The following is a 14,671-nucleotide window of genomic DNA, read 5'->3' as shown; positions in this document are numbered from 1 at the left end:
CTATTAGTATACCCAAGTATTTTTCACATATGCTGTTGCTTAGTTCTTTTCCTCCCATTCTGTAGATGAAATTTTCGTTTTCTTACCCAGATGTAGAATCTTGCATTTCTCTCTGTTAAATATCATTCTATTAGTTGCTGCCCATTATTCAAGCTTATCTAGATCCTTCTTAATCCGTTCTCTGCCTTCTCTAGTGCTAGCTAGATTTGCATCGTCTGCAAATTTGATTAGTTTACCTTTACTTCCCTTATCTATATAATTTATAAAAATGTTGAATACTAGGGCCAAGATGAAGCCTTGTGGTACCCTTGAAACACTCTTCCAATTGGATTTGCAACCATTTATTACCACTCTTTGATTATGATCACTGAGCCACCTAAAGGTAGCCTTGTCAATCATCCCATACTTGGTCATTTTTTTAATAGGGATATCATGAGATTCTTTATCAAATGCTTTGCTGAAGTCGAGATATACTATATCTATCACATTTCCCTGATCCACCCAGTCAGAGATTCCATCATAGAAGGAAATTAGATTAGTCTGGCATGACTTGTTTGCTACAAATCCATGCTGGCTCGGTTAATTACTGTATTCTTATCTGAGTACTTACATACACGCTGTTTCATAATTTGTTCACAGACCTTTTCTGGTATAGAAGTAAGGCTCATTGGCCTGTAATTTCCTGGCTCCATCTTTTTCGGTTTCTGAAGATAGGGACAACATTTGCCCTTCTCCAATTTTCTGGGACTTCTCCTGTTCTCCAGGAATTTTCAAAGATTCTGGCTAGTGGTTCTGAAATTTCCTCTGCTATCTCTTTCAGTACCCTAGGATGTAATTCATCTGGACCAGGAGATTTAAATTCATTTAAATTAGCCAAGTGTTTAGCCTCCATCTTCCTGTTTATAGATTTTGTGGATTCTTTTACTCATTTCATAGCACAGTGAAGATCAGTCGATGTTACATTTGCTTTATTAGAGAACACAGATGCAAAATAGGAATTGATTGATCCAGCTACACCCAAAGATCTTAAGACTCACGGCAACTCTTCACTCTTTCCACAATACACCGGAAATAAGCAAATTACCCTCCTCGAGCTTCAATTCCTGGTTTGGAATAAATGAGTAGTGATGTATAAATCAGAAGTGGTCGAAGAATCAGCAGTGGTTGAATAATCAGCAGTGGTGTATAATCTCGGCAGTGGTGTATAAATCAGCAGTGGTGTATAAATCGACAGTGGTGTATAAATCAGCAGTGGTGTATAAATCAGCAGTGGTGTATAAATCGACAGTGGTGTATAAATCGACAGTGGTGTATAAATCAGCAGTGGTGTATAAATCAGCAGTGGTGTATAAATCGACAGTGGTGTATAAATCAGCAGTGGTGCATAAATCGACAGTGGTGTATAAATCAGTAGTGGTGTATAAATCAACAATGGTGTATAAATCAGCAATAGTCTATAAAATCAGCAATGGTTTTACTCACCATGTGACATGTGATGTTTTAATTCACAAATATGCCTAAGGCTATGTGCCCACGATGCAGAAATGAAGCAGAAAATTTCTGCAGCATTTCTGCATCTCCCTGGCAGAAAAAACGCATGCAGATTGTGCATGCGTTTTTCCTGCAGAATACATGCGGATTCCCATGCGTATCTACACGTGCTAACGCATGTGTTTCCGCATGCGGACTGACAAGCACTTTCCAGGTGATAGCATCACTTGGAAAGTGCTTGACAACTAGGTCACACTGTATAAATCCATGCAAACGGCATGGATTTATACAGTGTGGCCGTAAAAATAAAAAAAATAAAGCTATACTTACCTCCGATGCCGCCACGTGTGCTGTCACGCTCCTTTCTGGTTCCTTCCTGGCTTGCCGGCATCTCGCGAGACCGCGACGTCATCTCAGGTCCTGGAAGGGGAAGCGCTGCAGGGGCCGCCGGACAGGTGAATATAAACTTTATTTTTTATTTTATTCTTTTTTTTACAGGTACAATGGTACCCAGGTCTGGATGAGAGTCTTCTCTCCTCCAGAACTGGGTACCATCCGCACATTGAAACGCATATTATCCGCTTGTACAAATGTACAGACACGGATTCTATGCGTCTCAATGCAAGTCAATGGCGGCGCTTCCGCTGCTCTTCCGCAAAATTAATGAACATGCTGCGGATTTATGAGCGCTGCAGAAACGCTGCGGAAAAATCCGCAGCATGTGCATTGACATTGCGGAATGCCATTGGGGACCATGGGGTGCGGATTACCATGCGTTTTTGATGCGTTTCCGCTGCGGAAATTCCGCAGCGGAAACGCATTAAAAACACATCGTGTGCACGCAGCCTTAGTCTTTCTCCAGCAATGACAAAGACTTCGACATATTTGGGAGTTGAAGCATCGCATCACATGCAACAAGGATGAATAAACCACTGCTGATTTTTTTTACCACTATACTTTGGAGCACTGCCAATTTTTGGATGATTGATAGGGATTCTTGGTTAAAAATATTTGCTTTCAAAGGCTCAGACATATTTAGTCGAAACATCACATGTCACATGGATAAATAAACCAATGCTGAATTTCTACCACCATTCTTTGGAAAGCTGTGTTTTTTTGGATTATACGCAGGAGGATTTTGAAAGGTAAGCAGCGGTATTCAAATCTTGTCAATACTTAAAGGGAACCTGACAGCAGAATTGAGACCTATAAACTAATTGAAGGGCTGCTTTTGTCCTTTAATGGTGATTACAGACAATCCCAATTGTGTGGGACAAGTTCACAGTATATCGCGATTCTCACCTTTTCAAAGATAATTTTTCGCACATTCTTGTGAATTGGACTAGTCCAAGATGCGTCCAGATTGAAAGCAGTGCTGTGCTGAGCACTCTCCAGGGTAAGTGTGGCACCCCAGGGGTCTGGTTTCCACAGTAATAGCAATATTACGTCTGTGAGCAGGTGGGAGGTTTCCTGGTCAGACATCCTATGCATGCCACACCTCCTGCCCAGTCCTGGGAGGGGAAGAACTTCCCCTATATAAAACTAGGGCTGAGGCAGGGTTAGGAGAAAAAGAGCAGAGAACACAGACAGAGACACAGTCTGGTCTGTAGTGGAGCAGCTTTAGGAACAAGAAAGATCAGGAGCTCTGTGGGAGCTGTGCTAAAAGAGATCAGGGGCTGGAAGCTGTAGAGCTCGCCCTGATTGAAGAGTTCTTACCGGACCCGGAGTCCGAGGCTGTGGGGACTAATCCTTACCCAGCAGCAGAAACCGCCCGGCAGGGGATTTCAGGTCCTCTGGCCAAGAAACCCGAAGGCACGGTCACACGCAAGGGACCAGCACCGCGACGTGGAGCGGAAGCTACCAAAAGGCCCCGAGTCACCGGCCATACGGGTGAGCACCACACGGTACACTCAGGGACGTGGGCTACTTTTACCCGCCTCTAGCAAGGTAGCCAGAAGAGTACGATTAGTTGGGGAGGCCTACAACTCCGCCTGGCCAGGGGAGAGCCCATCAGCTCACGGACTGACCAGGCCCCGATCGCTAGCCAGTACTCCGGTAGGGTCTATCTTGTCACCAGTAAAGACCCTGAACTACACCGCACCGTCTCTGAGTGTTTCATCATCCACGTCCGCTGCCCTGAGGCCATACCCCTCCCGTTGGGGGTTATACCATCCACGCTGCACAACCGTACTACCGGCCTCAGCGGTCTGCCCTGCAGCGGCGGCTTCATAGCCGCATTCAACGGGTGGCGTAGTCGAACACCGTACCATCTTCTGCTAAACACTGCCACTTAGTTTGATTCCCTGGGCACGGACCGGGTCACCGCCACGAAACTACTACCCCTATCAGATCCGGCTCCGGGTAGGCCCCCGCGTGCGCAACGCTACTCAGCACAGGCCCAGGGGCGCGTCAACTTTTGGCGTAGTCGGCAGGATTCCGTGCCCGCAACCACCGGGTACTGCGCGCCTGAAAAAGAGACTTTTAAACTTACCTGTTGTTATGTTCTGCTACCAAAGCTAAGGAAAGAGAGGAGATCTGTCCCTACTATAAGACTCAGCTGAATCCCTACGATGTAACAGGGAACCTGATCCTGCGATCAGACCTGCTAAAGTCCTAATCTAGTCTGTACGGAGACCTATAGATGTGAGGAGGGAATCCCTACAAGTACTAAGGACTGGGAGGAATATGGGACACCTCCTAACAGAAATAGTAGCAGACAGACGAACAAACAAAATAGATAGAACATAGAGGTCCGTAGACCAAGCAAACTAACAGAGTTAGATACAGAGCACAGGCTAGCTAGAAAGTAGATATACAATGAAGTCCAGCAAAGCCAGAAGGGCGGAGCAGGATTAAATAGGCCAACAAGGTCATGTGACCAGCAAAGGAAAAAAAACCTAACAGCAAGGTTCTAACACCTGTGGTGAAGATTCCCGCCATCCGGCGCCATCTTCAGCCTTCTTCCCGCCATCCGTGAAGTTTTCCCGCCATCCGGCGCCATCTTTTGCCTTCTTCCCGCCATCCGTGGAGTTTTCCCGCCGTTGGACGCCATCTTGAAGACGCCGCGCGGGAAGAAGAGGGGCGTGGACTCCGAAAGCCCGCGAGAACTGAAGCCCCGCCTCACGTCCGGACGTTGCGTAAGGTCCTGGAAGGAGCCCAGCAGACGCCGACGTCACAGGAGCGCGACGGAAGGTCCTCGACCCTGACGATCCACTGCGGAGCCGCGGCCTACGGAAGAGGATCATCGCAAGGTAGGCCACGGTCCACTAGGGGGGAGGAAGATGTCGGATACGGAGAGGAGCTTCACTGCCGCAGCCACCGCCAGCGCCACCGCTGCTGCGGTCATGCCTTTCACGTTGCCCTATATCCCGGGGGCAGCCTGGCTACCCCAGTACTCAGGGGAGTCACATACCCTGAATGACTTTAGAGAAAAGCTGGATAGCCTCTTCCAGGTGTACCCCCTCACAGAAGAGCAAAAAGTGAGCATCCTGGTGGCCCAACTAGCCGGGGCAGCCCAAAGGGAGGTAAAGTCCTGGCCACCTGGGAGGAGGACTGTCGCAGGGATATTAACCCGGCTGAAGGACACCTTTGATACCCGCACCTCAGCCGAGATTAAGCTTAGATTCTACGGGTGCAAACAGCGAGCACATGAGAATATAAGGGACTATGCACTAAACCTACAAGAGGCCCTGAGAGCCATTAAGCAGACAGACCCTGACGGCGTGGGAAACGAGGACAGGCTGTTGACCGAACAATTTATAGAGGGACTATATTGCAATGCCCACCGAACCCAGTTGCGGGCAATGGCCTTACAGGATCCTCATCTGGACTTTGCACAGTTCAAGGACAGAGCCATCCGGGTGCTCCGAGAACCGGCACCGGGTGGCGTTGTGACCCACAGACGCCCTACTACCGCTTACCACCAGGAGGCGGCGCCCTTGTCGGCAGGGCCTGTGGGAGCTGATGCGCAGGCTTTGAACAATGACCCGGCTCCAGACCTGCACCATCAGGTCCAAGAGCTAGCTAAAAGCGTTGCTGCGCTAACCCGAACTGTGCAGTCGTTACAGGTTTCTGCTCCAGGGAAGATCCAGCTGGCATCCGGACCGGAGGACATCCCGTGGCGTCGACCAAGGAGGACCCCACCGGCCAGAGGAAGACCCAGCGACCGATACAACGAGGACGGACAACCCATCTGCCGCCGCTGCAATCAACCCGGACATATGGCAAGGTACTGTCCTTTAAACTGGCACAACCTGGGGTAGAGGGCCAACCCCCAGGAATAAGATTACCAGGCCCATCGAACTGGCGTGACAAATACGTGGGAGGACGTCCAGTCTTGCCTGTGGTACTGGATGGCATTCCTATGAGTGCCCTACTTGACACCGGGTCACAGGTCACCACCATCCCGTACGTGCTCTTCAAGCAGTACTGGAATGACTCGGATATAACCCACTACCCTGACGACGACTTGAGTATCATCGCCAGCAATGGTCAGCCCGTGCCACAGATCGGATTTAAAGAGGTGACCATTAAAATCGGTAGAGTCGAACTGGCAGCACAGGGACTGATCATTGTAGACATTGACAAGCGCGAGAGTCACCCAAAGATAACTCTAGGAACTAATGTGATTGAAAATTGTCTTGCAGAGGTGATTTTCATTTTACAGCAGGTTGCCAAGAACGCCAGCTCCGGCCAGCAGCGAGTGCTCCAAAAAGAGATCCGGGCACTGATGCGACGGCAACAGGTGGAACTCTCCGGTGGTGAGATTGGAAGCGTGAGAATGTGTGACCCTTTCCCTATTGCCATGCCCCCAAAAAGTGAAATGATGATTTGGTGCCGGGCAGCTATTGGTCTAAGAGGTAGAGACTACCAAGCAATGGTAGAACCCGTCTACTCAGACAGTAGGCCCACCATTCTGACAGCACGGGGGGTGGTTGATGTACGCCATGGGAGGGTGCCCGTTCGCATAATAAACATCGGGAAGAGAGAAGTACACCTGCCCCGGTATGCCACGCTAGCTAAATTGTTCACTATAAACCAGAATTCTGTACAGGCCGTGGAACCCTTGCCTCCATCTCAACCAGAGGAAGGTAACGGCTCTAAGAAACCAATGGAGGACTGGTGTCAGCAACTACATCTGGGTACTGACTCCACTCCCTCACACCAGAAACAAGGAGTCTATCGGGTGGTTCAAGAGTACGAGAGAGTGTTTAGTAAACACCCGTTAGACTTAGGGCGAGTAAAGGGGGTAGAACACCATATCCCCACGGGAGACCATCCTCCCATAAAGGAGAGATACCGACCCGTACCCCCTGCACACTACCAACACGCCAAGGGGATGCTTAGAGACATGAAGGAGGCTGGGGTAATCAGGGATAGCTGTAGCCCCTGGGCAGCTCCACTAGTCTTGGTTAAAAAGAAAGACAACACCATGAGGATGTGTGTAGATTACCGGAAAATCAACCGTATCACACACAAAGATGCGTACCCCTTACCTAGGATAGAGGAGTCTTTGGCTGCTTTAAGATCTGCCAACTTCTTCTCTACTTTGGATCTCACTAGCGGGTACTGGCAGGTTCCTGTAGCAGAGGCGGACCGGGAGAAGACCGCATTCACCACCCCGATGGGACTTAGCGAGTTTACCTGCATGCCGTTCGGACTCTGCAACGCACCAGGAACCTTCCAACGGTTGATGGAATGCTGTCTGGGACACCGAAACTTCGAGACGGTCCTGTTATACCTGGACGATGTCATCGTCTACTCCAAGACCTACGAGGACCACCTGAAACACCTGGCAGAAGTGTTCGAAGCCCTGGCAAACTACGGCCTAAAGGTGAAACCCTCCAAGTGTCACCTCCTGAAACCAAAGGTGCAGTACCTGGGACACGTGGTGAGTGCTGACGGAGTGGCTCCCGACCCTGATAAGATCACCGTAATTAAGGAATGGCCAAGCCCCTCCAGCGTAAAGGAAGTGCGGCAGTTCCTCGGGTTGGTAGGCTACTACCGAAGATTCATTCCCGGTTTCACCAAAAAGGCAGCTCCTATGCATGACCTCCTGATAGGCCAGTCCAGGAAGGCCAAGAACCAGAAGCCGCCCTTCAGATGGGAGAAGTTGGAAGAAGAGTCCTTCCGCCAGCTGAAGATGGCCCTCACGGGGGATGAAATCCTGGCGTACCCTGATTACAGCCAGCCCTTTATCCTCTACACCGACGCAAGTAACATCGGGCTAGGAGCCGTACTGTCCCAGATCCAGCAGGGGAAAGAACGGGTAATTGCTTACGCCAGCCGAAAACTGCGACCCACCGAAAGAAACCCTGAGAATTACAGCTCATTCAAGCTAGAGTTCCTGGCAGTGGTGTGGGCAGTCACCGAACGCTTTAAGCACTACCTCGCCTCTTCCCGGTTTACCGTGTACACGGATAACAACCCGTTGACACATCTGGACACAGCAAGACTCGGTGCCCTGGAGCAGAGATGGATGGCCCGCCTGTCCAACTTTGAGTTCACAATCAAATACCGGGCAGGACGCTCCAATACCAACGCGGATGCCTTGTCCAGAATGCCAAACCTACCGGATGTGGGGGAAGATCCAGAGGGACTGGAAGAAGTTGAACTTCCCGCGTTCCACCGGCATGGGACTATCCAGTATTCCCACTGTGTAAGGAGTAAGCAATCCGCTACGTTCAACCCCTTACCTCATTACAACTGGGCGGAAACGCAAGACAGTGACCCCGCCGTCCGACTGGTGAAGGAGATGCTGACTCAGCCAGATGCCCACCTTGACCCAGACGCTCCGGAGGAGGCCAAGCAACTGTGGATTGAGAAGAGTCGACTGTTCCTTTACAAGGGGAAGTTGTGCCGCAGAATGGTTAACTCCCGGACGCATGAACTGATCTGGCAAGTAGTGGTGCCAAGAAGAGACGCGGCTATGGTGCTGGAGGCATACCACAACGGAGCTGGGCACTTCGGATGGAAGAAGCTGGAGTTCCTGCTGCGTGCGCGGTTCCACTGGGTAGGCATGAGAGGAACCATCGAGAGGTGGTGCAGAGACTGTGGCCCATGCAACCTAAGAAGGAAGGACCGTGCCAGCCAGAAGACTCCCCTGCAGTCCATCGTCACCAGGCAGCCGTTGGAACTGGTAGCCTTGGATCATGTAAAATTGACCCCCAGCAGAAGTGGCTACATCTATGCGTTAACCATCGTGGATCACTACTCCCGGTTCTTGGTTGTCGTCCCCGTCAATGACTTAACGGCTCAAACAGCAGCTAGAGCCTTCCAGCAGCACTTCTGCCGTCCACACGGATACCCGGAGCAGGTGCTGACGGACCAGGGACCTGCCTTTGAAGCGGAAGTCTTCCAGGAGTTCTGTACTCTGTATGGCTGCCGGAAGATAAGAACAACACCCTATCATCCGCAAACCAATGGGCTCTGCGAGAAAATGAACCAGGTGGTGATAGATCTTCTGAAAACATTGCCCCTGGAAGAACGCAGTCTGTGGCCTGAGAAACTGTCTGATCTGGTGGACCTATACAACCACATCCCGGTAGGTTCTACCAACTGTACCCCGGCTTACCTAATGAGAGCAAGACCTGGTAAGCTTCCTGTTGATCTGGAGATGGGAGTCCTGACACCCGAGGACACTTCACCAGAAGCAGACTGGGACACAGAAAGGCAGCAGCAGTACCGGAAAGTACAGGAGAGCGTGGAGCGAAGTCTCTGTCAAGCTAGAGAAAGACAGGAGAAGACTTACAACCAGTATGCTACCGCTGTTCCCCTGGTACCTGGAGAGCAGGTCTTGAAGAGGAAGAGACGCCTCCACAAGTTGGATGACCAGTGGGAGAAGGACCCGTACACCGTACTGCCCTCAAGCCATGAGAACCCGAAAGTCTGCATAATCAGTAAGGACGGAGGAGAAACCACAGCCATTGTCTCCCGAGATCACCTGAAGAAGTGTCCCGAACAGCTGCGAAACCCTGAAGAGGATCAAGAAGACCCTCGACCCGCAGAGGAAAGGGAAGATATAGTCAATACTGTGCTCGGAGACTTCCCTCGGTCTTGGACTCAAGTCAATGGCGCTGTTGTGGTACCCGTCCTCACCTTCCTCCAACCAGCATCTCAAGTACCTACGGAGAGACAGGTAGAGCTGGAAGAGCAGCCGGTCCAGGAGGCAGAAGACCCCACACAAGCAGACCAGGAGGATCAACCCTCTGCTTATAGTGAGCCTTCCGTACCCCTAGTGAGCCAAAGAGCCCGTAGACAGCTGCCCAGTTTACCTTTGACAGCTCCTACACCCCGTAGCTCAGGACCAGTCAGTCAGCTCCGTAGGTCCACTAGAGTCACTAAAGGCCAGTTGCCCGTACGTTGGAGGATCTAGGTGTTTAAACTGTTTATTTGTATTTACCTGTTTTCTGTTACTTGTAAATAATTGTGTATTTTTAGTTATTTTATAGGTGTCGTTTAGGGATTATCCGGAATCCTTTGTACATATGTTGGAGCGTAACCCAGGAATGGACTAAAGACTGTTAAGGACTCGGGGCAGGACAGACCCCTACCTGGTTACGGCTCCCGGTCTCTTGGTGAAATGGACACCTTTGTTTTCTTCAAAGACTGCACCCGGTTGCGGACATGCCGTGACCATCCTAATGTGTTTTTCTTTATTGTACTGTTTCTGTTTTTACTTGTTATGTTTTACAAAAAAATATGTTTAGTCCCGGAGTACTAAATTTCACTAGGGGGGAATGTGGCACCCCAGGGGTCTGGTTTCCACAGTAATAGCAATATTACGTCTGTGAGCAGGTGGGAGGTTTCCTGGTCAGACATCCTATGCATGCCACACCTCCTGCCCAGTCCTGGGAGGGGAAGAACTTCCCCTATATAAAATTAGGGCTGAGGCAGGATTAGGAGAAAAAGAGCAGAGAACACAGACAGAGACACAGTCTGGTCTGTAGTGGAGCAGCTTTAGGAACAAGAAAGATCAGGAGCTCTGTGGGAGCTGTGCTAAAAGAGATCAGGGGCTGGAAGCTGTAGAGCTCGCCCTGATTGAAGAGTTCTTACCGGACCCGGAGTCCGAGGCTGTGGGGACTAATCCTTACCCAGCAGCAGAAACCGCCCGGCAGGGGATTTCAGGTCCTCTGGCCAAGAAACCCGAAGGCACGGTCACACGCAAGGGACCAGCACCGCGACGTGGAGCGGAAGCTACCAAAAGGCCCCGAGTCACCGGCCATACGGGTGAGCACCACACGGTACACTCAGGGACGTGGGCTACTTTTACCCGCCTCTAGCAAGGTAGCCAGAAGAGTACGATTAGTTGGGGAGGCCTACAACTCCGCCTGGCCAGGGGAGATCCCATCAGCTCACGGACTGACCAGGCCCCGATCGCTAGCCAGTACTCTGGGAGGGTCTATCTTGTCACCAGTAAAGACCCTGAACTACACCGCACCGTCTCTGAGTGTTTCATCATCCACGTCCGCTGCCCTGAGGCCATACCTCTCCCGTTGGGGGTTATACCATCCACGCTGCACAACCGTACTACCGGCCTCAGCGGTCTGCCCTGCAGCGGCGGCTTCATAGCCGCATTCAACGGGTGGCGTAGTCGAACACCGTACCATCTTCTGCTAAACACTGCCACTTAGTTTGACTCCCTGGGCACGGACCGGGTCACCGCCACGAAACTACTACCCCTATCAGATCCGGCTCCGGGTAGGCCCCCGCGTGCGCAACGCTACTCAGCACAGGCCCAGGGGCGCGTCATAAGCATGTATGATAGACTGGAGTTTGTGGCTGTTACTGGGGAATAAGTGCACAAACGACAGACTTAACTTACATGCTCTAAGTTGTAATGTTCAGGATACAGTTTTCTGGGAGGACAGTGTAAGGGCGACTCAGGGATCGGACCACAGCTCAGTGGGCATGATACGGACAGGTTGGATAGGACTGGCCCGCACATAGCAGAAATTTCAGACTAGTCCAATTCACAAGAATATGCAAAGAACAATCTTTGAAAAGGCAAGTATTGCAAAATTCTGTGAATTTGCCCACACAATAGTTTTGCCTGTAATGACCATTTAAAGACAAATGCAACTAGATAATTAGTTTATAGGTTTCAATCCCGCTGTCAGGTTCCCTGTAAGAAAGTATGAACTAGGTTTGATTACCTCTGATCACACAGCTTTCCAAAGTACAGTAGTAGAAAAATCAGCATTGGTTTTTACCCATGTGACATGCAATGTTTCGACCTCTAAGCATGTCTGAGCCTGGAAAGCATGCAGTATGATGTACACGCATTGGGAGGCAGTTTCCTTTGTATTGTGTAGTTATGAATAAGTCATTGAGAAACATCTAAAATGCTTTGAAATTACAAATAAAAGACAATAATCTAATGCCAGTAGTCGACAAAACACAGGCTCTGGTATAAATATTACATTGCTTTACTGCTCTGGTTTAGCGATGCCAGCAGACAACAAATTGCAGACTCTGGTATAAATATTACATGGTTTTACTGCTATGGCTTAGCACAGCTACAAAAAGATCAAATATTAGAGACCGTCTTACTAACTCTTTTCTGTCTTTGAGATATGTGTCACGTTTAGTGTTTCCTATTATGACACTGCAGCTAGATGATTTTGTTTTTCTAATTAAAATAATTCACTTAAATATCGCTATTTTATTGACTGCGTGCTTACAGTAGTTAAAGATGACCCATCATTTACTCATAAAAAATAGAGTTTATTTGTCTTGTAAAAATCTTTGAGCTCCCCTGAATCTACCACTTTTTTTTTCTATTTTGCGATGTATGACTAAATTGCAGAGATATTCACATTTCTTGCTTTTGGAGCGCAATATGTGAAATCTCTGCTTGCAGTTCTTCAGAATCTTCTCTGGATTTGCTCTTTCACTTCTCCCTCCCAATTCTGGCTCAGTGGTGTCTAAGAGTACTAGACATCTAGGTCAGCAATGCTGTGCAATACTGAAAAAGCAGTGGAATCAGAGAAGCTCAGGGCTTTTTTTTTACAAGTTATTTAATATTTAACTCATTTTTTAGCAAGTGACAAGAACTTTTTAGAGATTTGTGGATGTTTTGAGATTCAAATTCGCCTGCTTCACCAAATTTTCCCCCAAAATTTGATTTGTGGCAAATACATTCTCGTGAATCTCAATACTGGAAAGCTTTTAATTGATCAGAAAATACAAGTGGGGAAAAGAGAGAGAGAGTGGAACCCACTGACCTTAAGAGCATACACATACTGTAGTAGGTGCTTCAGTAGGAAAGCAATGCTGATTTTGTTGTTTTAAAGCAGATCAAGATGTTCAGCCACTTTACTACAAAATTGGACAACCACTTTAAGTTGTTCACAGGTGTATGATTTTTAAACTTTTTTTTTCTTAAAAAACAGTATAGTAAAGCTGGTCATATACATGTCATAGCTGTCAACTGAATGTTCGTTTGGCTGAACAGTCTTGCAACTCCCCCATATACATACACCAAAAAAATGACACATACACACGTGGTCAAAATTGTTGGTACCCCTCGTTTAATGAAAGAAAATCCCACAATGGTCACAGAAATAACTTGAATCTGACAAAAGAAATAAATTAAAAATCTATGAAAATGAACAAATGAAAGTCAGACATTGCTTTTCTGCTTCCACAGAATTTTAAAAAAAATTAAACTCATGAAATAGGCCTCATCAGAAATAATGGTACCCCTAAAAATAATGTGACAAAAGGGACAAGTTAAATCTAGTTGTGTCCACTAATTAGCATCACAGGTGTCTACAATCTTGTAATCAGTCAGTGGGCCGGTATATAAGGCTACAGATACTCACTGTGCTGTTTGGTGACATGGTGTGTACAACACTCAACATGGACCAGAGGAAGCAAAGTAAAGAGTAGTCTCAGGAGATTAGAAAGAAAATTATGGACAAACATGTTAAAGGTTATAAGACCATCTCCAAGCAGCTTGACGTTCCTGTGACTACAGTTGCACATATTATTCAGAAAATTAACATCCATGGGACTGTAGCCAACATCCCTGGATGTTGCCGCAGGAGGAAAATTGATGACAAATCAAAGAGACGGATAATATGAATATTAACAAAAGAGCCCAGGATAACTTCTAAAGAGATTAAAGGTGAACTTCAAGCTCAATGAACATCAGTGTCAGATCGCACCATCCGTCATTGTTTGATTCAAACTAAACTTCATGGGAGACGACCAAGGAGAACACCATTGTTGAAAACAAATCATAAAAAAGCCAGACTGGAATTTGTCAAACTACATGTTGACAATACACAAAGCCTCTGGGAGAACGTCCTATGGACAGATGAGACAAAAATGGAAGTTTATGGCAAGGCACATCAGCTCTATGTTCACAGATGGAAAAATGAAGCATATCAAGAAAAGAACACTGTCCCTACTGTGAAACATGGTGGAGGCTCTGTTATGTTCTGGGGCTTCTTTGCTGCATCTGGCACAGGGTGTCTTGAATCTGTGCAGGGTACAATGAAATCTCAAGACTATCAAGGGAAAGAGAGAAATGTGCTGTCCAGTGTCAGAAAGCTTGGTCTCAGTCGCAGGTCATGGGTCTTGCAACAGGATAATGACCCAAAACACAGCTAAAAACACCCAAGAATGGCTAAAAGGAAAACATTGGACTATTCTGAAGTGGCCTTCTGTAGCGCCGGCATCCCTGCCTTCTGCTAGGCAGGGACGCTGTTCCCCTCACCCCTCTGCTCCGAGCCCGGCGTCCTCCTCCCGCTCTGCTGGCAGCGCGCGCTCCTTCCCGGCCACTGTGCTTAGGGCGCGCGCGCGCGCTCCCTCCCTCTTAAAGGGGCCGCGCGCCGTCCTAAGGAGTCCCCGGCCAATGGCCGGAGGACTTCACCATATATAAGGCACCTCCTCCAAAATGGAGGTGCCCGAGCAATGTTGTTGCACTGTTCACTACTCTGCTTCAGCCCTCAGGTCCCGTTGCCAGTTACCTGCCAGATTCCTGCCAGTTTGCTGTCTGATTCCTGCCTGATATTCCGCTTACCTGCCTGCTAGCCCGAGGTCCGACGGTCTGCCTACCGACTCCTGTCAGTCTGTCTAAGGACCAGCTTGCCCGCTCACCTGGGAGCGCACTTCTGCTACCTGCCTGCTAGCCTGAGGTCCGACGGTCTGCCCTCCAACTCCTGTCAGTCTG

The sequence above is a fragment of the Phyllobates terribilis genome, unplaced genomic scaffold (assembly GCF_046119375.1).
Source record: "Phyllobates terribilis strain yellow unplaced genomic scaffold, ASM4611937v1 Scaffold_37__1_contigs__length_12642776, whole genome shotgun sequence".
Classification (NCBI taxonomy): Eukaryota; Metazoa; Chordata; class Amphibia; order Anura; family Dendrobatidae; genus Phyllobates; species Phyllobates terribilis.
This window is presented reverse-complemented; position numbering follows the sequence as displayed.